The sequence below is a fragment of the Protopterus annectens genome, chromosome 11.part0 (assembly GCF_019279795.1).
Source record: "Protopterus annectens isolate FY-2018-M chromosome 11.part0, PAN1.0, whole genome shotgun sequence".
NCBI classification, from domain to species: Eukaryota; Metazoa; Chordata; order Ceratodontiformes; family Protopteridae; genus Protopterus; species Protopterus annectens.
This window is the reverse complement of record NC_056745.1, coordinates 236,278,336-236,306,141: the sequence shown is the minus strand read 5'-3', so window position 1 is coordinate 236,306,141 and position 27,806 is coordinate 236,278,336. Positions and strand designations below refer to the sequence as shown.

At 40.7% G+C, this 27,806-nt stretch overlaps 1 protein-coding gene across 2 annotated transcripts in view; it reads right to left on the bottom strand.

The window, feature by feature from the left end:
- ITPR2 (inositol 1,4,5-trisphosphate receptor type 2) overlaps positions 1-27,806 on the bottom strand; it is a 2,416,542-nt gene that overhangs the window by 1,991,399 nt on the left and 397,337 nt on the right. The window lies entirely within an intron of this gene.

The following is a 27,806-nucleotide window of genomic DNA, read 5'->3' as shown; positions in this document are numbered from 1 at the left end:
ACCGCAACTCTACTACAGTTTGCTGTGAGAGAAAGGTTAGTTTTCTTTGTTGTATTCTGTATTACTTTATTGCCTTTTTCTATTTTGCATACTGTAATTTGTTTTCTTTACAATGTGTTTTACTTGTATTTTTCTTTTAACTGCATATTAAAACTTGAAAAGACACAACAGCTCTATCTCTTCTGAGTCAGACAGCAGTGGTTAGCGTTGTCACCTCACAACAAGAGGTTCTCCCTTTCAATTCTTGGCTGGAGCACCTTCTGTGTGGGGTCTGCATGTCCTCCCTGCAGTCGAGTGACGTTAAAGACATGCAGGTAGGTGCGTGCATGAATGGGTCTGCCTTCTTTGAAGGTTGGGCATTGGGCTGGCAACTTGGCACTGTAAAAATCCACTGCTAATCATTGGCAGACCACAGTTCTGCTGTGGCAACTCCTAACCGGGAAAAGCCGAAAGACGTTACTTTTTACATAAGTTAGAAGAGGTCAGTTAAGGTTAATCATCTGTGACCTAAAGGGGTGGAGCTAGGAACTACACATTCTATTTAAGGGGTAAAATTAAACATTTCAGAGCTTTACTGGTAAGGCTCACCCAGACTCTGCTATAGTTTGCTGTGAGGGAAAGGTTAGTTTGCTTTTTATTTGTTGTATTCTGTATTACTTTATTGCCTTTTTCTATTTTGTATACTGTGATTTGTTTTCTTTACACTGTGTTTTACTTGTATTCTGCTTTTAACTGCATATTAAAACTAGAAAAGACACCACAGCTCTGTCTCTTGCGAGTCAGACAGAAATTTTTCCCACCTGGTTACTGTTGTGTTCTTAAACACTATTGTCTTTCTAGTTGGCTGCCCCTTATGTTAATTTGACCATATATCTCATTTCCTCTCTGCTTTTATTGGTTGGTGTGAGTAAGCACAAAATTATCATTTTGTGAAATCACTCCCATTCAACTATTTACATTTATTGGCCATCTAACTGTATTCCATAGTACCAGAATAAAAAAAGTGACCACTCCCTTTCAATCTAGCTTGCTGTTTTAAAAAATAGTGACTCTCCACTAAAACATAACTTTTTAGACAGGAAAAACTTAAGTTACCTACTTTCACATCCAACTCCTCTAGTGCACACTGCAGTGTTTAGGATAAACATTTTTTTTTTCATCTTACCTTTAAGCATCTATTGCAAGACCACCATTTATTGGAGAGCCCACATTCTGCTTCTCAGTATTCATCTTGAGATTACTGCTTCTTGTTTTCTCCTGGTGACAGGAGGAGTGCGGTTACATTATTTCCTGAAGACTGCTGATCATCAGAAAGCTTAATAACTGCTTTAAAGGTGACAGCTTGGAATTTGTGCTTATATTCTGATCGTGGTGAGAGAGTAGGAGCAGAGTGCATTGATTCCTGACTCTTTCTGGTTGGAGAGTGAGTGTCTGTGCTTAACGTACCTGATTGGTCTGGTTGCTATTCAAGGCATCTACCAGAAAAAAGCTACAAGCCTGCAAACCTTGCATCATCTGGGACAAGACTGTGGATCACCAAACAGGCTGTGGCCTTCTTCTCTTCTTGGGATTGGTACTAACATTTTGCTTCTGGTGAGAGAAGAAGCAAAGGAGTATTGTATCCCAACAGACTGAAGCTGTGCTGAGACCAGCATTAGTAGTAGCCAGGCAGTAGCCATTCATGTGACTCCCCTCTTTTCATCATTCTTGACAAGCTAATTCTTTATTTTCAGTAAGTACTGCTTGATTTCCTTCCTAACTTCAGAATATCTGCCTAAATACTTCATCCTTAAATTTTCAGGGTCTACGTATTAGTTTCCCCTCAAGTGTTTGGCAGTGCTCTGTACAGACTCAGACACTTTGAGTGACATTTTTCCTGTAAAAGGCTTCTGTACTTAATATATTGAGCTCATATCCAGACATGTCTGAAGATCAGATCCCTGTGCTTTCTCCTGTCAACCTGGTGAACTTGGACATCCTGAGGCAATGTAGAAACTGCCTCATGTACACAGACAATCCTCTCCTCTTACCTCCCGACACTATGACTTGTGAGAGATGCACATATATAGTCAGATTGGAAGCCAAGCACTCTCCAGCCAAGACTGGATTAGCCAGTCAAGAGGAGAAGGTTAACACCTGCACCACACCACATTCCAACACATAGCCCTCCAGAACATACACCACCACAACCCTCATATAGTAACACAAAACACACACCTACTTTTATGGAGGCTCTCAATAAAAATCTGCCCAAACAACAGAGACCTCTGAGGCAGAAATGCAAACAACCAGCACAAACCATGAGACACATAGCTCACATAAACAGTGTGCCACTCAACCAAAGCCCATCAAGCAAAACAACTTACCCAATACACTAGTCATAGGTGACTCAATAGTAAGACACACTGATGTCCCACTCACTAGGTTGTATAAGGCGAAAGTTATGGTCAGCTCCCTGTCAGGTGCCAGAATCTGCCACATAACGCATGCACTTAGGTCACTCCACAACAGGTACAAATATGACCCTGTCTTTGTCCATTTTGGTGTGAATGACCTGAGATGTACCTACCTGGACTACATGAAAAGAGACAGAGGAGCTCTTGGATCTTGTAGCTCTATGACCCTAGCTCTGAGTAGCATCCTACCATCACCCAGAATGATACCACAGTACAAGTAGAAAATGACTGACTTCAACAAATGGCTACATTTCTGGTGTCATTCTAAGGGGATCCAGTATCTGTCTGCCTGGGAAGACATGATCGACAGACCTCGATGCTTCACCAGAGTTGACCTGCAACTGTCACACCAGGGATTCCGGATACTGGCCAAGACTCTTGCCATCCCTACAGTGCCTTTGTTAGATAATGTCCTGAAGACAAAATTACCACCATAACAGCTACAAGCAAACGAAATCTTAGGGTTATGCTACTCAACGCTAGAAGTCAATCTCAAAATGCACTCGCTCGAAGCACTCCTTAAAATGGAGAACATCGACATCTGTGCAGTGACCAGGACCTGGTTCAAGGCTCCGGAGAGCACCCCTGCACTATCAGGCTATAATTCATACCACACCTTTCGGCCACTAAACCTGGACAGAAGCACTAAAGGTGGTGGTGTCTTCATATTCATAAAGGATATGCACACCTCCAGACTAGTAGCCCAACATAATGCATCAGAGATACTTCAGGTAAAACTAACACTGGGTAAAACTGCAATCCAGGTTGTAGCCTGCTATAGATCCCCCACCATGTCCCAAATCTCCCACTCCACATTCCTAAACACACTGGAAAATATTAGGGTACAACCAAATACCCTTATACTGGGAGACTTTAAGTACCCCTCCATTAGCTGGGAAAATTACTCATGTACCAATACACTTGCTCAAAGTTTTCTGGAATTCATTAATTCCAAAGCCCTGGACGAACTCATTCTTATTCCCACCAGGGGAAGAAACATCCTTGGTTTGGTCATTACTAACATGGGAGACCATTGCTCTACACCAGTAATCAACTCTTCCCTGGTCAGATCTGACCACAAGCTAATCACCATGGATACCCACATCCCACCCACACCCCCCTAAAGTAAACCACCGTAAAAAACTTCTCCAAAGCAAATTTTAGGCTTCTAAAAGCAGAGGTGGCTAACTTCAGGACACCCATGCAAATGGAAAATAGGTGCATGACTGCTGAATCATACACCAATGCACTGTATAAGCACATATGCAAGTGCATGGAATGGGCCATACCAAACAGAACCAAGACGCTCTCCTCCAAAAAAAGAAGCCAATCTGGTGGTCCCCCACCATAAACAAACTCTACAACAGAAGGAAAAAACTGTTGCAGAAAAGGGTGAAGTCCCAAGACTGGAAAAACTCCCTTGTTAGCCTCAGCAAAAAAACTGAGATCCATCATCAAATCCTCTAAAGCTTGCTACAAAAACAAAACTGCTGCAGATTCTAAAGACAACCACAAGGCATTCTATAGCTATGTCAAGAATCTACATGGCAATACTCAGATCTGCTCTGAGTTACAGCACAATGGCAATACATATACAAAACCAACTGATATTGTCAACATATTGTCAGACAGGTTCAGTGCGAACTTTACCCCCCCCCCCCTTCACCCTCTAAAGGACCTATCACAATACCTGAGGAATGCCAAGTCCTTATTATCATGGTTACACAGGTAAAAAACACACTGTCCAAGGCCAAGAATACAGCTTCCATGGGACCTGATAATATCCCTGGCTGTGTTCTACATGAATTACAAAGTGAACTGCCACCACACATGAGTACCCTGTTCAATCACAGTCTTATTTCAAGCTTTATTCCTACCGAATGGTGAACTGCTACGGCCATCCCACTCCACAGAAGGGGAGCGACTACAGACCACGGGAACTACTGCCCTCCATTAGCCTGACGACTCTGATATGTAAGGCTATGGAGAGCATCATCACGGACCTTATAAATAAGGGCATAGGGAATCTCCAAACTCTGAACTCCACGCACTTTGGGTTTGTGAAAAGTAGATCATGCCTGCTCAACCTGATAGACTTCTTCGAGTCCGTCACCAGAGCTGTGGATGAGGGCAAAGTAGTTCACACAGCCTATCTAGATCTTGCCAAGGCCTTCAACACCATCCCTCACTCAGGAATCATAGATAGACTCACTAAACTAGGCATAAGTCCCTAGGTCATAAAATGGGTTGCCAACTGGCTCATTGATAGAACCCACACTGTGAAAGTAGCGGACTCCAAATCTGACTACCGACCAGTTACAAGTGGTGTCCCACAGGGATCGGTCCTAGGTCATCTCTTGTTTGGCACCTACTTCTCTGAAGTTCAAGCTAACACAAAGGGACTCTGGCTGACCAAGTTCACAGATGATTGCAAACTGGGAGCCATTATTGATTCTCCAGCTGATAGAGACATTCTACAAAAAGGCGTCACTGACACCAGTGACTGGTGCCAGAATCATGGCCTTAAGCTCAATGCCAAAAAGTGCATTGTCATTCTCTTTGGGAAAAAGTCGGTGCCGATGAACTACCACATAGGCGGTAGTCCACTAAACACCAAAGGTGTGATAAGAGACCTGGGGACACAGGTTGACAGCAACCTCTCCTTTGATAACCACATTGCCACTGTAGTCAGAAAGTCCTTCTATGTGGCACATCTCATTACAAAAGGTTTCTCATCCAGGAAGAAAGAGGTCATAATTCCTCTCTACTCATCCCTTTTTAAACCTATTATAGATACAATGGGATGTATCACACTAGACACCAACAACAACTGGAAAGGCCACAAAAATACCTCACTAAGAGGATCTTAGGCCTTAGACACATGCCCTATACAGACAGACTAAAAAAAAAACTCCAGCTATACTTGGTCTCTTACCGCCTACTTAGAGGCGATCTGTGCTTGACCTAAAAAGCCATGTCTGACCCGGAGTTGCTAGAAATGCTACAACTAATGAAATCCCAATTCCTCCATGCCACATGCTCCAGGGACCTAAACTTCATTACCACAATAAACAGAACATGCTGGGGGGACAGGTTCCTAACCCAGAAACTTCCCATACTCTGGAGAAAACTTCCCATTCATGTCAAGCACAGCACTTCACTGGCCCTCTTTAAGAAAAAATCTTGACGAGTGGATGGGAAATAGGAAGTTCATCCTGGGGATTACTTCAGTGGTGGTGTTTGACAGGGGCACTGGGAACTAACTTTGGGTGGCATGATGCCAGGGAATCATCATGGGCTAGGCTTATATAGCTCCAGTGCCATTAGCCTAGTACACACCTATGAATCTATGAACCTATGCACTCATCACGTTAATGTTTGTTTGTTTGTGTCTTTCGGCTTTTCCTGGTTAGGGGTCACCACAGCAGAATTCCGGTCCGCTAATGATTGGCAGTAGATTTTTACGTACTGGCTTGCCGGGCCTAACGCACAACCTTCAATGAAGGAACGCCCATTCACGCATGTCACTACACAGAAGACGCTCTGAGACTCGAACGGGCAATGTCTAACTGTGAGGCGACAATGCTACCATAGCACCACACTGTACAAAAACAACATCATACCAATCAAATAGAATTCTTGGAACAATTCAAGATCCAAATCATGAGGAGTAACACTGAATAATTCAGTTACACCAGTTGTAAGAAATACTACCTCTTCTGAATACACCACCTTATTGAGTTTATACTTATCCCATGAAACTTTACACAGGTGGGTAAAAGGTTTGAAAATATGACAGAAATAAAAAAAAACGCTGACAGTCCTGTACTCAAAATCTTTTATTCAGGAAAATATGCCAAGTTTAACATCAATATATTTGGCACTGGGGTGTGTTTTTGATCTGCCCATATTAACAATGGGGGTTACTCCACACTTTTATGAATTTTGGAGATCCTGATCACAAATATGATGTTAAACATAAGAATTGTAAAAATGCTTTACACAAACACATTCAGAATTATCCTACACATGTTTTTTCTTTTTATGGGATTAGATAAAATTGAAAAAAAAAATCTAAGGTAAGATCGCTGGAAAGATTTACTTGAATATAGAGAGTGGACCTGGCAAATTAAACTGAATGCCTACAACCATCCAAGAGTTAATAAATCCACATCTATAGCTAGTATCTTAAAACTTAAATCATATGCTATTTGATGGCTATGATGTTCTTTTTGTACAATGTATTAACATTATGAGTAGATGGTAAGAAGAATTCATTTTGATGTCATTTACTTTTTGGTAGCACCATTTATTAGTAACTATGTTTCTTTAAGAGAAACAGTAGACTAACTTTTTAACAAGATTACAATTTCGATTGGATGAATCAAATGTATGCGTTGAAGAGTTAATTTTAAAAGCTTGTTTCGATGTGCTGTTCTTGTTCTGATGAAGTCCTGTGATTAGAAGGATAAAAGCTCTCAGCACTGGATATTAAAAAGTTTTTTTTTTACTACTTGTTTGTGCCGCTTGTTAGTTTGGTGACGGCTTCTGTACATTATTACTTTACCTTAAAAATTCCTTAAGGTGCACTAACTAAATGAATAGACTTCTGACCACAGTAACTAAAAAATAAATAAATAAATAAAATAAAAAAGTCTATAGCGCTGTTTGTCTCAGGACTTGATAATAAGGTTTGTTATTTTTTATTAAAGTTCAGTTGCTAGTCCTAAGACAAAATGCTACTAATTAACAACCTCTTGGCCAAAACATCTTACTAGAAATCACTCTGCTAAACATTTAAACATTTAAAATGCTTAATACTTCCACCTCACCAAATCTTAACATTTGCATAGAAATAGAATGAGGTTATTTGCTTCAAATGGTGAAGAGATAAAAGCACATCATGTATTCCTCTTAAATCTCTTGAAGACTGTTTCATCCCTGCAACTCACTGAACACCCTAAGAAGCATAGTATCACCTACCCTCAACAACAATATCAGTGACAGCTGGACTCAACACATCACACTTTCATAATTTTTCAGTTTTATCCACTTTCCCTGTAACATGGGTCAATGATTTAGCCACCAATGTCCCATATTTTCATTGCTGTCAGTAGTCTCAAACATTCTTAATCTTAGTTTATCGCAAACTGAGGTCTATATCCATGTGTCAACAACCCATTACATTTTTAACAAAGCCTGTGGTGCCAATTTACTGAGGGACTACAGTTTCTTTTCATATCAACTTGTCACTTCTGGAATTCATCATCTTTGTATTTCTCCTTTCATTATTCATGACTACCCTACCTGTAGCTTGAAACCATATCATCAACCAATATAGAGGGCTTCTCTACTGACCACCCAAAGTAACATGTATAAAGTAGTGCTTAAAGCAGGTCCTGCAGCTTGGTCTCCAATGGCATACTAAGAAGATATGATACTCTTTACCCAAACCACACACAGTGGTCCCTCTACCCTAAATGTATGCTGTCAGGTAATGCTTTGGTGCGAGTGCTTGCTTATGTATGAAACATAAGACTGCATTTTGCTTTAACCACATGTATATTTATCTACCAGGTAAACCTGCTTTTCAGAGTTGCTGGAAGCATATCTATTGAAAGCTTCTGCCGAGTCACAGACTCTTCCACAAATACTGCTCCAACCATTTACTGCATCACTGTACTACTTTAGATCATTCAATGCAGTCTGTGTGTTTAATTACCAAGTAATACTTTTTCAACTTTGAAATGATCTTTAACATTTATAACTCATTATTTTATCTGCCAAAAGCTATTCATTCCAATTGCCAATCAAATAAGTATATATTTTTAAGTTACGGAATCCACAGTAATTTAATTGTACCCACTAAATGAGTTAGACCAAATTATGGCATGAAAATCCTTAAGAAAGAAAAATTCTCTGAACATTTTCCAGGTCATCTACATTTAATTTATGTATTTTTACATTTATTTATTTACTCACTCATTCATTATGTTTCTTAAACAGGTTGGTAGGTTAATCTTCAGACCTTGATAAGCCAGTACCCAAGCCAATAAGCACTTACAGCATCTCTAAATTACAGTGGGCATACTTTAAAAAAAAATCAATGTTTAACAAAAGCATCATCTCTAAAATGGGTGTACTTTTGAAGAACAAAAGGTCACTACTTCGAACTTCAAAAGTACACCCACACTAATCCGAAAGTGCACTTTCGCGAACCCGCTAGACCAAACTGGCTAGCAGTCACAGACCTTAGGAATAGGGTAAGGGGATAGTTAACAGGGCTGTCCCCTTACCTTGACCCGTGCCCTAACTCTAAGGTCCGTGACTATCGCACCACAGTGGAAGACATTCCAAATCGGGCTATGTCCTCCGCTGTGGTGCAACAGTCATGGACCTTAGAGTTAGGGCACAGGATAGAGTAAGGGGATAGTTAGTAGGGCTATCCCCTTACCTTGACCCGGGCCCTAACCCTAAGGTCCGTGACTATCGCACCACAGTGGAAGACATTCCAAATCGGGCTATGTCCTCCGCTGTGGTGCAACAGTCATGGACCTTAGAGTTAGGGCACAGGATAGAGTAAGGGGATAGTTAGTAGGGCTATCCCCTTACCTTGACCCGGGCCCTAACCCTAAGGTCCGTGACTATCGCACCACAGTGGAAGACATTCCAAATCGGGCTATGTCCTCCGCTGTGGTGCAACAGTCATGGACCTTAGAGTTAGGGCACAGGATAGAGTAAGGGGATAGTTAGTAGGGCTATCCCCTTACCTTGACCCGGGCCCTAACCCTAAGGTCCGTGACTATCACACCACAGTGGAGGACATAGCCTGTTTTTCAATGTCCTCCATTGTGGTGCGGAAGGTTCGGTCTAGTGAGCTTAAACAAAACTGCACTTTCGTTAAAGTGCACTTTCGCTTAAGTGGGGATGTACTTTCCCATTTTGAAAAAGTGAATTTTCATTGTAGGAAAGTACACCCCTCTAAAATACAGTGGGCATACTTTAAACAAAACAGCTTGTTGTCTAACAGGATATTTGTTGCAGTAAATTAATGCATAAATTGATAAATGGTCTTTCCAACATTATTTTTTGACATAGCTGAAAAGAAAATGCAATATTTTGCATAAATAAATATATACAACTACAGTGTAACAATTTCACAGGAGAGAATACAAAGACAATATGCTGCTATATTGTAGCAGTATGAAAACACTCCATATAATCATACACTTGTAATCTTGAATGTGCTTAACACCAGCAGAAGTGATTGAAACTCATTTGATCACGTCTGCCAGTGCTAAGCCCATGTAACATTGTGCACAATATGGATCGGGGACTTTGCCCTTTCCCCACTGTAGAGCAATATCAAAGTTGGTATATGTAATTTGCAGGGTTGTGGGGGGGGGGGTGCAGGGGCCTTGCCTCACTGCAAAAAAAAAGTATTTTTTCTTTTGGGATTGATCATTAGCTGTTTCAAGATTTGTGTACTTTGATGTTTAGAAGTACACATACACCCCTTATGCACACTTTCCTACCTTTTTCATAAGTCAAGCCTGACTGTCGCAGGTTTTCTCTGAGCAAACTGTCCATATCTTAGCTAGAGATCCTCATTTCCTCTTGCTTTTTTCTATACATCTCAAATCTTCTTCCCCAAACTGTCTTCTGCTTCCCTGCACTTACCCAAAATACTTTAATCTGTTCTCTTTAACCTTCTCTGCAACTGTAACTACTTTGGCTTCTGTTCTAATGTCCTAATTTCTTTAACTATTCCACAGTGTACATCCTACCATCCATCTTAGCTGCTTCAACTCCATCATCACCTCTAGTTTCCTGAACTATTCTATCTTCACTGGCCAGGATTCTGTGCCACACAGAAGTACTGGTTGCACCACTGTTTCGTGCACCTTACTTTTCAGCTCTTTTGGCATTCTTAGGTTCATAGGTTGGTACTAGGCTATTGGCCCTAGGGTCTATACAAGCCTAGCCATAATAATTCCCTGGCTATTTCTTCCCACAGTATTTATTTCCCTGGACCCCTGTCTAGCAGGGCGACTGATGTGATCCCCGGGGTGAATTTCCTATCTTCCATCCAATCATCATTCCTTTTGAAGAGGGCCAAAGAAGCGCTCTGCTTCACATGTATGGGCAGTCTATTCCAGAGTCTGGGGAGTCCCTGAGTCAGGAACCTATCAATCCAGCATGTTTTGTTCATTGTGATGACAAGGTTTAGATCCCTGGAAAGTGTGGCTCGGAGGGATTGGGATTTCTTTAAGTGTAGCATGTCCAACAGCTCTGGGTTTGACATGGCCTTGTATGTTAAGCAGAGATTACCTCTGAGTAGACAATATGTGACAGAGTATAGCTGGAGTTTTTTTAGATGGTCAGCATAGGGCATCTGCTTTAGGCCTGCGATTCTTTTAGTGAGGAATTTCTGCAGCCTTTCCAGTTGTTGCAAATGTCTTGATAGGTACATACCAAATCGGGCGTTGTATTCTATAATGGGTCTAACGAGGGATGAGTACAGTGGGACAATGACCCCCTTTTTTCTGGATGAAAAGCCCTTAGTGATGAGGTGTGCCACATAGAAGGACTGTTGTGGCGATGCGGTTATCGAAGGTGAGACCATTGCCCACCTGTGTCCGTAAGTCTCTTTTCACACTTTCAGTGTTTGGTGTACTTCCACCTATGTGGTAATTCACAGGTACATGTTTTTTCCCAAAGGGGATAACTATACATTTCTTGGCATTGAGCTGGCTCTGGCACCAAGCATCTGTTTCTGTAAGGCCCTTTTGTAGAATATCCACATCATTTGGGGATTCAATAATGGCTCCCAGTTTGCAGTCATCTGTGAACTTTGCTAGCCAGAGTCCCTTAGTGTTGGCCTGTACTTCAGAGAAGTAGATGCCAAACAAGAGCGGTCCCAGGACTGAACCCTGAGGTACTCCACTTGTCTGGAGCTGGGTTTGGAGTTGGCTACTTTTACATTGTGAGTTCTGTCAGTAAGCCAGTTGGCAACCCATTGAGTGACGTAGGGATTAATGCCCAGCTTAGAAAGTTTATCTATGATTCCAGAGTGGGGGGGGTGTTGAAGGTCTTGGCGAGGTCCAGATAGGTTGTGTGGACCACCTTAACCTCTTCCACAGCTCTGGAGACTGATTCAAAGAAGTCAATCAGGTTCAGGAGACAAGATCGGCCACTCACAAACCCAAACTGGGTGGGGTCCAGTGTTTGAAGGTTGCCAATGTCTTTGTTTATAAGTTTCATGATAATATGTTCCATGGCCTTGCAGATCAGGCTTGTCAGACTGATGGAGCAGTAGTTCCCAGGATCCAAGGTGGATTCTCCCTTGTGGAGAGGGATGAGTGTAACTGTGCACCACTCAGTGGGCACAAAGCCTGAGGTGAGGCTATGATCAAAAATGACACTTAGGTGAGGTGCCAGTTCATTTTGTAGTTCATGTAGTACACAGCCAGGGATGTCATCTGGTCCCATGGATTCTGTATTCTTAGCTTTGGAGAGTGCGTTTTTTACCTGTGTGGCCGTTATTACTGGAATTTGGCAAGCTTTTGGTGTTGAGATGGGCCCTTTAGGGGGTGAGAGGAGGGGGAAGTTAGCACTGAATTGATCTGCCAGGATATTGGCAATATCCTTGGGATCAGTATATTTAATGCCATCCCGTTGTAGCTCAGAGCAGATCTGAGCATTGCCATTTAGATTCTTGACAGTTATAGAATGCCTTGTGGTTGTCTTTGGAATCTTTGGCAATTTTATTTTCATAACTAGCTTTGGAGGATTTTATGAGGCATCTCAGCTTCTTACCGAGGCTGGTAAGGGAGTTTTTTTGCATCCTGGGATTTTCCCCTTTTTTGCAACAGATTTTTCCTTTTGTTGTAAAGTTTGTTTATGGCAGGGGACCACCAGATTGGCTTCCTTTTTTTGGAGGAGAGTGTCTTGGTTCTATTTGGGATGGCACAATTCATGCATGAGTGGATGTGCTCATAGAGTGCCTTAGTGCAGGATTCAACAGTTGAACTTTCAGTTCCCATCTGCATAGGTGTCATGAAGTTTGTCACTTCTGACTTGAGTAGCATGAAGTTGGCTTTGGAGAAGTTTTTTTACAGAGGTTTCCTTACTGGGTGGTGGGGGAGGGATGTGGATGTCAATGGTGATTAGTTTTTGGTCACAGCTGACCAATGAGGGGGTGACCATAGGTGTAGAGCATCGATTTCCCATTTTGGTAATGACCAGGTCTAGGATATTGGAGCACCATGTGGGACTATGGATTAGCTGATTCAGGGCATTGGAATTTATGAATTCCAAGAACCGTTGGGCAAAGGTGTTGGTACACGAGTAGTTTTCCCAGTTAATGGCAGTGTAGTTGAAATCACCCAGTATTAGGGTGTTTGGTTGTATCTTAATATTTTCCATTATGTTTAAAAAGGTGTAGTGAGAATCTTGGGGCATGGTAGGGGATCTGTAACAAGCTGCAATTTGGATTGCAGTCTTACCTAGTGTTAGCTGCACCTGGAGAATTTCAGATGCATTGTGTTGGGCAACTAGCCTGGCGGTGTGAATATCCTTGGTGAATATGGACACTCCTCCACCTGTAGTGTTTCAGTCCTAGTTTGGTGGCCGAAAAGTTTGATAAGAGTTGTAGCCTGGTATTGCAGGGGTGCTCTCTGGAGCCTTGAACCAGGTCTCAGTTACTGCACAGATATCCATGTTCTCTCACTGAAAGACTATAATACTGTCTGCATAAAGTGTACATTTATAGTGGATAGATCAAACATTTACAGTTGTAAATGTCTCCTCTGTTCTTGTACAATGGCTTTAGGATGCTTATTCACCAGTCATCTTGGCTTACACTTCTGTGCCCACACCACTATGAACTGGGTAATTAATGTGACACATTGTTTGTGAAAATTGGGAAGAGTAAAGGGCCCGTGATGGATGCTGGGGCACTCAGACTGAGAACATTGCATTCTTACATGAATTCTTGAACTGAACTGTGAAAGTTCTCTCCTTTATATTTGTAAACCACTTTAACGCAATTTCACTAATGGCAAAGTCATACAATTCTTTTAGTAGGAGTGAGTTATTGTTGGCAAATTCAAATACTCTTTTTATGTCTATAAACACTGCTCTGGTAATCGTACCTTGTTCTGCTCCTTCATATGTCTGACTAAGCCAGCTGAGTATTTGCATCATTTCTAGTCTGTCTGTAAGCTATATTTTGATATGCAGTCCATTAGTTGACTATAAAACTATTTTTAATAACTTTAGCTTATGGACAAAGTATAGCAATGGGCTTAAATTGGATGCAGCCAAATGATACTTAGTTTAAAGGACAGTGGTAATAGTTGCCCATTTGGGCGGCCACAGTGGTGCAGTGATTAGCATTGCCGCCTCACAGCAAGAGGTTCTCTGGTTCAATCCTCGGCTGGGGTGCCTTCTGTGCGGAGTCTGCATGTCCTCCCTGTGGTCGCGTGGGTTTCCTCTGGGTGCTCCGGTTTCTTCCCACATCCCAAAGACATGCTGTAGGTGGATTGGACACTCTAAATTGGCCATAGGTGTGAATGTGTGCATGTGTGTGCCTTCTGTGGAAGGTTGAGTGCCGGGCTGTCAACTCGACACCGTAAAACTCCACTGCCAATCATGAGCAGACAAGGTGATCCACTGTGGCGACCCCTAACCGGGAAAAGCCGAAAGAAGAAGAAGGTAATAGTTGCTCATGTATAAGGAATGATACCAGTGGTAAGGGTTACAATGGAGACTTGTACATTAGTTTTGCTATATACTGTACAGCTAACATTAGGAATTTAAAGTGCATGGTTGAATATATATAACAGATTTATTAGTAAGTTCATAGGCAAATACTAGGCAAGCTATCCTTGCAGGCCATTTTAAACCAAACTAATTTCCCTTCAAAGGTGAGAATCAAACCCAGTACCTTGTGTCTATAATGTAAACATCTTAACCATTATGCCAGCCTTCCAAGCTCCTTCCATACCTCTTTTAAATGTATGCATCAAAAGGAAAATGGAGGTAGTTCAAATAGATTATGCGGAAATGTTTGGGTCCTTGCTGTACTGCTGGATTCAGGAAAGGGTGAAGTATGTTTTTTCATTGACACTTGGGATGAGATGATCAATGTTTTTATGCTATTTATTACATATTTGAATTTGTTTATCAAGATAGAGCACTGATCTTAATGAACCAATTTCAGTCTCAACCATGTGGTATAAAATAACAAAAAAGTATACAATGTAACTCATTTATCACTTTAGTATTTAACCTGTTCTTTTTGTTTTGTGCTGGTTCGAGGTTACCCGCAAAGTTTAACTGCTTCCCAAAAATGTTTAGAACCTTGGCAAGATTTTGTCCATTTCTTATGCACATGACCTTAGCTGTAGTTGTAACAATTCTTGCGTTTCATCCAAGTTTTTGGAATAGACTTTTACTGGTATTGTCTGGATCTGCATTCCCTTCTTTCATGCCTTGTATCTCTGTTTCAGTAACAGCCTATTACCATGTGCTATACACGTGCTACAGGCATGCAGTATTTATGCAGTGTCATTGTCTTGCAGCAAAACTAGGCCGCGGTGGCACAGCGGTTAATGTTGGCTCCTCACAGCAAGAGGCTCTCCAGTTTGATTCTCAGCTAGTTTGCCTTCTGTGCGGAATCTGCATGTCCTCCCCATGGTCGATTGAATTTAAAGACATGAAGGTGCGTGTGTGGGTGTGCCTTCTTTGAATGTTGGGTGCCGGGCTGGCAACCCAACACTGTAAAAATTTCACTGCCAGTCATTAGCAGACCGGAGTTCCGCTATGGCGACTCCTAACCAGGAAAACCTGAAAGACAGTATTGTCTTGCAGCAAAAATCCAGTTTTGTATGGGTCCAAAAATAATTAAGTAATAGTTCACACATTACTATTATTGGGTTATCATAATTTAAAATTACATTCCAGCTGATGTTGTTTAGTTCTGCTACCAGTATCTTGTGCGCTAAGACTGGGAAAACTCTCATGCAATAGCATCTTTTGATTTATTTGCTTAAAAGGGCAATAAATTACAGCAAGGTTATGATCACTTAGTGGGCCAGATTCCTCCAGATTTGCTCTCAATGTGAGACTTTTACAAGTCTGCTTTATAGAAAGGACAAGAAAATGTCCCTCAGTGGAAACAGAGGTACATCCCAAAGATGAAATAAGAAATCCAAACCAACGTAGCTAGACAAAACGATCCTTTAATAACACATAAGAAAAATCAACATGCACAAAGAACCTCAGACTTGAGCGCTTTTGCCTGCTAACAGTCAGGCATCATCAGAGTCATGTTGGTGCAGTTCAAAATGCATTTAAATAAGGAACCAAGTACTGACATCATATCCTGTTAATTTAACATGTAAAAAGACTTGAGTATTTAAATCCTTAGCTTAGAAAAATATATAAAAATGCTAATTGGCAACTAAGGCTAAATGCCAAGGTGAAACCAGCCATAAATTAGTCCATTTCCATGGCTGGTGTATTAAAAATGAGACCCCAATGTTTATAAATGTATAAGTGTATATAAGTGTGTTTTAGCATGCTTAAAGTGTTTGCAAAATATTTGAAAGACACCAAAAAACATTTTTAAACAGGTATATGATACATGCTATGTATTTCTACATCAGCTGAAAAATGCATTTTAATTCACGAGTGTCTTAGCAGTAAGAATTGTGGTTTTAGGGCATTATGTTTGTGTATAAAAATAGTACCTAATTTTATTTAATTAAAAGTATTTTTGTGTGTATTTTAACAGTTAGCATTTTTACAATTTTTTCTTAGCTAAGAATTTAAATATTCAATTCTTTTTTTACATGTTAAACTAACAGAATATTATGTCAGTACTTGGTTCCTTATTTAAATGCATTTTGAACTGCACCAACATGACTCTGATGATGCCTGGCTGTTAGCAGGTGAAGGCGCTCAGTCTGAGGTACTTTGTACATATTGATTTTTTTTATGTGTTATTAAAGGATGGTTTGTCTAACTACGCATCGGTTTGGATTTCTTGCTTTATAGAAAGGTCTTACTCTGGAGTAAATGATTTAACATTGAAAGCAAGTCTTTCAGAACCTGGCATAATGTGTTTTAAGTTATACTGGTATTTGTTTGCACTTTTCAGGAATGGTCATTCTAAAAACATCAAATAAGGAGGAAATTAGTATTTGCATAAATGATTTTTGCTGGTTAGTTGCTTGACAGTTTGGCCAAATCCTAATTTATTGTACATAGGGACTAGGATTGTCGACAAAAATCCAGATGTTGTATATAAAATTATAATATAAAATGACATCTTTATGCCATCAAACATTCATCATGACTTATTGCTAACTTCTTTTAATAGATTTTTGCCATTATGTCAGTTGTTTGATTAGGGGAAAAATGTTCAGATTCAAGGCAAAAGATGCACCTTTTTTTATTGTTAATGCCTCAGACAGAGGACATGTCAAAATATATATAAGGCATACACTTCCCCAAGCCAAGTCCCACACAGGGAAAGTACAGTTGTGTAAAATCTTACTATAATGGTAGATGTCCTTCTCTTCACTGTTGCAGTATTCATGACATTAGGGAACCCCCACCTAGGGCAGCCTGACGTCTGGCCAGTATACCAAAGCCTTAGGTTGCTTTAAGGTACGCCGTATATCACACATATGCTCCTCGCGTACCATAGGGCATAAAGGTGATGTCCAGATATACCATCTTCAGAACTGAAAACCCCAGTAGGAACGCCAGTCCAAGGTAAACCAAGAGGTAACCAGTATATCCAGAAGAGAAATGTGGAGGAGGGGGGGAGTGAATACTACAACATAGAAGAGAAGGACATCTACTGTTACGGTATGATTACACAACTGTACCATGTCCCTCCATTTCATTGTTGCAGTATTCATAACATTAGGGAGAGTGCCAAAGCTCAGAAAGAAACTTGGGAGAAGGAATGACCAGAAGACCTCTCTAGGAAGCCATGAATGACAGCCCTAACAAAACCATCTCTAGAAATTAAATCCAACCTGTAGTGCTTGGTAAAAGTATACAGAGAAGTCCAGGTAGCTGCCTCAAGAACAGTCGGCATCCAAACTCAAAAACAGCACCAGAAGAAGCCACAGCTCTAGTAGAATGAGCCTTTACCGAATAAGGAAGGATTTTACCATGAAAAGAATAGCAAAAAGAAACAGCTTTTGAAATCCAAGAAGAAACCATCTGCTTGGATACCGCTAATCTCAAGGACCTGGGATGACATGAAACAAACAGCTGATCAGATTTTTTTGAATGAAAAAACACACAATCCGCTGGTCGGTACAATAAAGGTGTATCCTCCACAAAACCACGCTTCAAAAAGTATTGTCCTCCACAAAACCACGCTTCAACTTCAGCTGATCAGATTTCCTAATGGTCTTAGACTTATCCAAATAAAATATGAGTTGTCTATGCACATCCAATGTGTGCAGCACCTTCTCACTAGCAGGCTGTGGAGAAGGGAAAAAAAGTGGGCAAATGAACAGACTAAGAGACAACTCATTCACCACCTTGGGCATAAAAGAAGGATAAGTATGAAGGGACCCTGTCCTTATGAAACACCAACAAAACTGGACAAGCCATATGGGCTTGAAGTTCAGACACCTTCCTGGCAAAAAGTAAGGGCTAACAAATGAACAGTATTCAAACAACACTGTTGTAAGGAAGCTGAAGCTGGAGACTCAAAAGGAGCTAGAGTCAATTTCTCCAAAACAAAATTAAGATCCCAGGGAGGAGGAACAGGCTTCCTGCGAGGCCTAATATGAAGGATGCCTTTTAGGAATTGTTTAGCCTCAAATCTAGAAGCTAAAGGAGGAGATAAAGGCAAACAAGCAGAGATAAGTGGGCCTTAGCAGAAGAATAAGCCAATTTAGCACTGAGCAATTCACACAAGTAAGAGAGAACCCCAGGAACATCTAGAGAAAGTGGATCCAGGTTACGAGAAAGACACCAAACAGAAAACCTCATCCATCTGGATAAGTAGGATTTCAAAGTACTGGGTTTCCTGCCCTCCTGCAGGACCCTAAGCACATCCTCAAAAAAGGTGTCTGTATGGAATCAAAATCCTATCACCCACAGAGTCAGCTGAAGAGTGGACAAGTGGGGATGGATGAGTGATCCCTTGTCTTGTGTGAGTAGGTCTACCCTATGAGGTAACTTGTGATGACTGCCCTTGGCTAAATGCAGAAGAAGAGGGATCCGATGCTGTCTCAGCCAAAAGGGAGTCACCAATAAGATTTTGGGGGGTGTCCTGTTGAATTCTGAACAGGACTTTTGGAATGAGGGGAAGGGGAGGGGAAGCATAAGGAAACATCCCCTTCCAAGAAAATGAGAGGGTGTCCACCTTCCACATCAGAGGACCTGAAACTCTGTCACCAAACAGAGGAAGTTGTCTGTTCGGGGGAAGCAAACAGATCTATTTGAGGAGTACCCCACTGGTGGGCAATATCCAAAAACACATGCCTGTGAAGCATCTATTCATGGGGTTAACTTAAGGACCTGGTCAGAGTGTCTGCCACAATGTTTTGACCTGAGGGAATATAAACTGCCTGAAGAGTCACTTGATACTGGACAGCAAGATACCATACCAGGAGTGCCAGGCAGCAAAAAATATAAGATGTTGTTCCTCCTGTTTGTTTACATAACACATCACAGTGGTGGTGTCTGTAAACACTTTGAGAGGCCCCGGGCAGAAAAGAGGATGAAAAGCCTGAAGAGCCAGCAGAAGGGCTCTCACCTCTGACACTGACGTGCTCCTTCTGTTGAAGAGGAGACCACATCCCATGCAAATTTAGGGAGCCAAAAGTTACTCCCCATCTGAAGTCTGAAGCATCTGCAAACGGCTCCTTAGAGAGAAGAAGGGGATGAAAAGGAAGCCCTGTATTTAAGGACAACTACTGGATCCACCAGTGGAGTTCCTTCTTGAGACAAGGTAGAAGATGAACATGCTGAGGCCTCACAAAGCCTTGACCCTCATCTCCTTCTTTCAAACTCTTCTTCCTTTTGCTTCCATTACAGCCAGGGAGTTTTTGAAAGTTCCTCATGGGAAGTTTGGCCAGAGGGAGCATAGGGATGGTGGATGCCTTGAAACCCAGAGCTCTCAGAAACTCCCTGGCTGTAATGGAAGCCAAAGGAAGAAGAGTTTGAAAGAAGGAGATGAGGGTCAAAGCCTTGGGAAGAGGTAGGGATGCCAGCAAAGGCACAGTCGGAATCCTGCAACCCAGAAAAGCATGGTCCTGAGAAGGAGTCAGGGAAGACTTTTTGAAGTTTTTTGTAAACCCCAGGCTCTGAGAAGAGAGATGGCAAAATGGAGATTTGGCAACATGATCTCTGGAGAGGATGCCTGAAACAATAGGTCATCCAGGTAGGGAAATACTTGGATCCTCTGAAGCCTGTAAAAAGCAATCACAGGAGTGAGGCATTTGCTGAATACCTTTGGGGCAGCAGAAAGTCCAAAGGGCAAAGCAGAGAACTGAAAATGCCAGGAATCAACAGAGGGATGCAAAAACGTCCTGAAAGGGGGATGAATCAGGATATGGAAATAAGCATCCTTGAGATCCAGAGACACCATATAAGCCTGAGGAAGCAAAAGAGGGAACAAAGTCTGAAGGGACAACATATGAAAATTGGGCACTTTCAGAAAAATGGTTATATGAGTGAGGTCTAGAACTGATCTCCAAGTACCCTCCTTTCTGAGTACTAGAAACATCTTGGAGTAAAACTCACCCCCCCCCCTTTGTGATACAGGCACCTCTTGAAAAGTACCCAGAGTCAAACAGTCCCAAAGCACCTCTGAGAAAAAGGAGAGTTGTTTCCAAGAGGGCTGAGGAATACCTATAAAAGGGGGAAGGGATTTCTGCACCATGAAATATCCCTAGTGAAAAATGGACATAACCCTGGAATCCTGAGTAATCTGTAGCCAAATATGAAGAGAGAGAGGAAAAGAGAAAGAAGTAAGTGGCTGGCAAGAATAGGATAGTCTGGCAGCCCCTGGTTTATCTGGAAAGGAAGAATTCTGAGGCCTGCAAGTCTGAGTAGCCTTAGCAGGAGGAGCACAACTGCCACCCTTTTTTCCCTTAGGAGCAGGCTGGCTTATTCGGGTAGTTTCTCTGAAATTTATGAACAGGGGAAACAAACACATGTTTAAGTTCCTGTAAAGCCTTACTCTTAGCCTGAAGGGACTTAAACAAATTAGCAGCAGCTTCACCAAACAAGAGTTTATTATCAAGAGAGGCATCCGTCAACTTAGCCTTGATATCATCAGGCAAAGGTTGAAGCTGAAGCCAAGAATAACTCCTCACCAATTACCCAAAAACAGCACCGCTACAGGAATCATTTGCTGCATCATAACTACACTTGATGGAATGATGAGCCACCTGGGAGGAAGTCCCTAACAGGGAAAGAGAAGCTGTTTTACCCTTGGAGTCTGGAAGATCAGATACAACCTGACAAATCTGGGATAAGAGAGACAACATATACCTAGACATATGGGTCTGATAATTAACAGCCTTAAAAGCCAAGGTAGCAGAGTTGTAACACTTCTTACATAGCCTTTCAATTGTTCTGCTGTCTTTATCAGAGGGCAATAACTTGGGCAAAGAAAGCAATTGAGAGTGCTTGTTAGAGGCTGCAGACACCACTAAGGGGTAAGCAGTAGGACACTTGTACAAAAATATACAGTCCTCGGGCACCCTAAAAAACCCTTCAGGTTTCTTTGGAGAAGGGAGCTGAGAGTCTGGAGCTTTAGAGGCATTGGAAAATGCATCCAACAAAGCAGCCAAAAAAGGAAGGACAGTAGAAGGTTTAACTCATAGTACCTCTTATGAATCTCCGAGACCTGAGCACAATCTCATTTAAACATCATCCTGGAGATTGTGTCCCCAAAATAAATCTCTTCAAAAGGAGTATCAGGACTGGTAGATTCCCCTTCCTCTGATCCACAGTTCAAAGCAGAAGGAATCTGAGAAGAGTAAGCAAGGAATTCCTCATCCGAATCCTACTCCTCCTCAGAGGAGTCCTGTTTCCAGGGTCTTCTAAGGGGAGTAGAGGACCAGGGGTGGGGGGGGGGAGGGCTGGAACAGAAACACCATGAGGAGGTTTCAGTGCCATCAAAGCACTAAACAAACCTGAGTGATGGCCTGCCACTCACTCTGTGGATCCTTAGGGGAAGGAGAAACATTTTTAGTTTTTTTTTGTTTCTTCAATGGAGCGTCTGCCTTCTAAAACCTGGAAGGCTCCGACCCAAGATGGCATTCAATAATGGTAGTAGGGACTTCTTCTCTGACTATAATCTGAGGAACACCAATCTGAGGAACACCACTAGGCCCCTGAGAAATAATCAACCGTGGTTCTCCTTGAATGTCCGAAACAGACATCTGCAAAGCCTCCTTGGACATGCTTAAAGCCGGATCCTTGATGGCCTCCAATGCAGTTATGGCAGAGGAATCCAACAACAAAGCCAAGCAAACCTCTGGGCATTCACTCACCACAACAGAAATGTCCAGTGGAGGATGAAAAGCAGAAGATTCCGGCCTAGGCTTCTTGGCTGCCTTCTTCCCTGACAGCTGTCCTTAGGGGCATGCAGTTCCCTCTGTCTTTCGTGAGAAGTTTAAGATGCTGATTCTCAAGACAGAATGCTAAAGAAGAATGTCTAATAAGCAAAGTTTTAGGTACAAAAGCCTGACAGATGGAGCAGGATGTATGGTCGTCCGAGGTGCCAAGGCAAAACAGATACTGTTTGTGGTTATCTTTATGGAGAATCTGTCTCCCACACTGGCATTTACCCTTCTTGGATGACATGAATCCCCACAAGCAACAAAAAGACAAGTAAAAAAGGAACCACAATGGGGCACTTATCTTCAAATCCTTGGTTAAACTAGCAACAGAATGCAGGCGTTCAGACCAACGATCAAGAAATGGAGCTCAGATTGGAGGCAAAGCTGTTCTGAGGATGGTACATCTGTACTTCACCTTTATGCCCTACACTACTTGAGGAGCATACGTGTGAGGTACAGCATACCTTAAAGCAACCTAAGGCTTTGTTATACTGGCCAGATATTGGGCTGCCTTAGGCAGGGGATCCCTAAATGTAAGGATGTCACAGTAGAAAAACATTATGCAGTATCCCAAGTAACGTAAAAAAAAAAGTTTCTGGAGGATACAGTGGAAAGCAAGTAGTAACAGCGTATCCTGCAGTGCTTTTATAACAATATCAGGTATGATCTCTTATTGCATCATGCCATTTATGAAGTAATTCCCAAGCAATTCCCAGGAAAAAATATTTTTTTCCCATACATTCATTGCATGTACAGTATATTTTCTGCATGAACAAGCACATTACCAGTCAAAATAATTAAGAGGCAGCAAACTTGGAAATCACTCACAGCAAAAAAAAAAAAAAAAAAAAATCAAAAAATTAATTAGAGATGCTAACAATGAGTCTTCACCTGCTTGGTCAGGAAAGACACAGCGGTCAGTGATGGTGTTACTGGAAGTATGTAGACATATAGAGATATCAATGGTAGTGACATAGCCTGCATGTAAGATGGACAGCCTTTTTGATTACTTTTTCAGGAATACTCAGCAGTACTACTGAATGTCTCTGACAGAAATTTTATGTTGAGCAGTCTCAACAGTAAATAGCAATGTTATGGTGCTACATGCAGCTGTAGTCCGAAATGGTCAGTTTGGGAATGGTCAAGTAAGACATGGGTCTCTTCCCCAAATGTGTTTTATGTGACTCAAACTTAATTTCTATTTCAGAATTATTGGTATCACCCTCTTCATAAACCTAGATACATCTGCATCCCTCAGATGACATTATGTTTTCATTCAATGCTCACAGAAGCCTATGAGTGACTCCCTTTGCTAAAACTCTGGTGGCTCTACTACTGTACTGTGATACTGGCATTTGCTTCTATTTGTTTATCATTCTGCTTAAGGGCTGAAGCTGCAGATTATTATGGGAAGTTCCCAGTTCATGGACCACATTACAGGAGGCAATACATAACACTGATATTATGGGAAGTTCCCAGTTCATGGACCACAATACAGGAGGCAGTACATAACACTGATTACTTTTGTAAATGCTCATGCTCCGGAGTGGGCACATTTATTTATAACATTAAGACAGTCGACTATACCTATACTGACCAATAAGAAATAATTTATACTGCATAATAATAATAACTATACATTCCGCACGGAGGCAAAAGATTTACTTCCTGCATGGGCATCCTATGAAATCTCCTGTAAGACTGACGTCAGCATTTCACCATTCCAAATAAGCCAGAAGGCTATGCTGTTTTTCATATCTTTTTTAGAGTTGGTTAATAAGTCAAACTCCACAAAAATGCATACCAACATGCTAGAGGATTGTTAAATTCCCAGAGCGCACTAGAGCATAATGCAAATTCTGCCATGATAAAATACTGAATCATTTTCCTCTTAAGGGTATGATGCACCTTTCAAGTGATTTCCCACCTTCTGCCCCAAGCTGATGCTCAATATGTTATGCAACTATTATTTCCTAAGGTAACACTCAAACAACTCCCACTTAGGTACTGTGGAGTATGCTTTTGATAACCTTTCATTTTCATTCGCACCTCTTTCTAACCAAATAAAAAAGGGTAATTGCAGCGCTTGAGCTACAGAAATCTACAGTTAATCTGGTAAGAATTAAGTACTGATCTCAAAAAAATAGTGCACAGGAAAGGTCTCGGTATCTTTTACTGGCTTTAACAGCTTACCATTCCAAGACTGTGGCTTCTTAGGCCAGCCACACTAGGGGTGAGGGGTCCCAGTCATTCTGTGGGAAGTTAAACTGGCTCTGAGAATGCTGTTTAGTTATAAGCATTTCTTTGTTTTTGTTCTGAAATGGTGCAACATAGCAATGGCTGAAATCATATTAAGGGACTTTTCAGTCCAACTAAGAAGACGTTCAGTGGAATAAAAAGTAATAACCAGGAAATTATATCACTCTGTATCTATTTATAGATGGTCCACTACCAGTTTGTGCAATTCACCTTGGTGAACACACACCAGCAAACTCAAGGGATTCTATTCTCTCCACTACATTTACTGCATATTATCAGTGTACATCCAGCATTTAAGCCCTCTCTTACTTAGTGGGAACTGGAGAAAGGAATTTCTCCTTTTTGCTATTCCTTTGTACAGCAGGATGTTTTTGAAGTATCTGGAAGAATGACAACAGGACAGAATGTTTCTCTCTCAGATTACTTGTGGTTATAGTTTCTTTTTAAAATGCTGAGAAGCAGAAACTTTTAACCATCCTTTTGACCACCCATTACAGCCTTATTCTAGTCTAGACATCAATCCCTTTCAGATTCTTTGTCAGTCTTCCTTCCCGGTACCTTGTGCCCTTAATGTCTTAAAAATGCAACTTCTAACGCTGCCTATTTAAATGGATAGCGGTCAGGTTTTCTATCTATTTATCTATCTATCTATCTATCTATCAAAAAACGGGTGAAGGATGAATTATAGCCAACATACTACTTACTATTATTCTTTCCTAACCTTTTGTATATCATTATCATCAACACTGTAATTTTTTTCTAGTTCTGTATACTATTACCCTAAGTACAGCACAATTCAGTATTTCAAATATTAATAAAAAAGACTAAGACAAAAAGTGAAACAGGAAACTAAAGCAGACAGATACCTGGGTAGGAAAGGCAAACTGCCAGTACCAGTCATAGTGAAAATTTTGTAAAATATATACAGTTTAGTAAAACAATGATACATGGGGCCAGTCCATTGTAATGATTAATCTAGGAGAGTTCTGGCTGCTAAAGTTAATTTTATCCAGCAGTAGGAAAAGTGTGGATCAGTATGAAAATGTCATATCCCGAGGATACACTCTGATTCATATAGTAAAAGAACCATTCTCTAGCTTTCAAGTAATAAAGTAATCCAATCCTCTTTGGTCAGTGTTTGTTCTGATTTCCATTTTCTCATTATACACTGGTATGTTGCCAAAGAAGCTAAAGTAGTAGACAGTGTTACTTATTAGTACATCCAAATATTGGAACATTGTATAAAACTACTTAATTAACAATACTAATGTTGTCAGACTTAATTTTACCACAACAGACTACAGGTCTGTACTTTCCTCTTTGCCTGTTCTGAAATCTGACATACATAGTTAAGCTTCAAGGATACGTTTTTGTGGATTCATGCCATTTCACTGAAATCGCTTTTATAGAATAAACAATACTCAAAGCCACTGTCATACTGAAAAGAAACAAACACACACAGGCTCTATAAAACTTCTTTACATTTCCCACACGCTCTTACTTAAATATACCATGAAGATGTGCTACCTCAAAGCAGAGGAGAGGTAAATAGTAGAATGTCATGCCACAAACACACAAAATTCAGAGGTTAAAGGTCAGTGGAAGTACTGCTGTATTAAGCCATTGCATCTGGGCCTATACATTTGTAATATGTGTTCATATTTTGCAAACTAGTCTTGCAACAAAGAGGGTTAAGGCCACAAGCTGTAAATGTGTTGCTTCCTGTTGTCCAGGATTTGAATCCCTTAGTCTACATTTGACTAATGAGTACATCACTAGGCTCTCGTGAAAAGGGTCCATGTGCCTTAGTGCACTACCCCAGTTATCAAATAAAGATATATAAACAAAGCAGTTGGACTCATATCTCATCTAATCTATTACAAGCTGGTCTACTATGGTTGCATCATTGCAAAAGAGAAAATCATTTCTGGGTAAAAGATAACATCAACATTTCTAAAATACTTCAGACTTCTTAGTGCAAGGATTATAATAAATTTTGTTTTCTCCAATACATATTAAGTCACATTTGATTATGTCCCCTTTTTTTATTCAGTGGAACTTGACCTGTTAGTACTACCAACAGTATATCTGAAATTCACATTTTCTTAAAACATAATTAAAATTATAGACTTCAATAAGCATTTAATGTTGTCTGGAACAGCATTTCTTTAATAAAGTATTTCTTAATAAATCGCTAGTGCTATAAATTGTGCAAAATATATCCAGGCATGCCAGCACATGTTCAGTTTAGGACTGAAATTTGTACAAATGGGATTTAAGGCAACATTACTTTAAGTCATCATTTCAAAGCAGGCAAATGTTTTAACACACTGGCAATTCTAATACCCACTTGAACAGACTATAGAACAAAAAGATATCACAGAAGACAATAAACAATACTTTTTCACCTACCGTGTCTTTGGAGTATTTGGCTCAGTGCCTTGCCAACAACAAATACAGACGCAAGAAAAAAGAAAACAGCTTCATTGTAAAAGTTCTGATTCAGTTAATGGGTTAAGCATTAAACTCACACGTCAGTTAAGAGAACTTGCACAGGCTTCATTTATAAAAATCTATTTAAAATCCTTATTTATTTGGAAATGATGCTAAATTAAGCTGAACAAGCTGAAAATGTTTTGTGGTTGGTATTTTCTTTTCATCAATTATGGTGCTGATCTCATACAGGAAATCTAAAGTATCCAAAGTGTCAGGATCACTCAACCTCGGTGCTCTGAACAACTGTTTTATATCCCTGCAACATTCCTGTATTCAATACATTTGTGTTTCTTTTTTTGTTCCACCAGAGTAGTATTTGCTATTGATACACTTAATTACATACATTAATGACACTGTACGACAGGTGAAGGACTTATTAATTTTGTAACACTCTTGACATGCGTTCAAAGCAGCACCAATACAAGTATAATGGCACACTTGTTTCTTTGCTCCTGGCTAGAAGTCACATTGCTAGAGAAAAGCATGCAAATGAGGGAAGAAGAAAAATACTAAATCCCTATACAACACTCCTTTCTTTGGAGGCAATGATGTACTTCTTTACGTTAATGCAGGGATGTGCTCACATATAATTTAAACAGCAGCAAAAACGTTTATTTGATTTTATTCTACATGTTGACTGATTAGGACGAAGAGTTGACAAATAGTATTCAACCACAATTAAAAGTATAAAAGGCTCTCAGCTTTGAAATGCTGCCAGTGCTGTTACGTTATGGTATGGTACGATTCAGAAAAGCTGAATGTAATTCCAAACTAATGTAAATCAGTCTATCATGTAACTGTAAAAATTCTTTCGTTCAGGATCCGACCAAGCGGACAGTCTCTCCAAACCAAAACTGCTTATAAGGGCACCGTCTATTCAGACCTGGTAGCAAAAAATCCAACACATAAAATAACATATCATAAAAAATATACATAAATACAAGGTATAAACATATGTGTATGTATATTATGTATACCT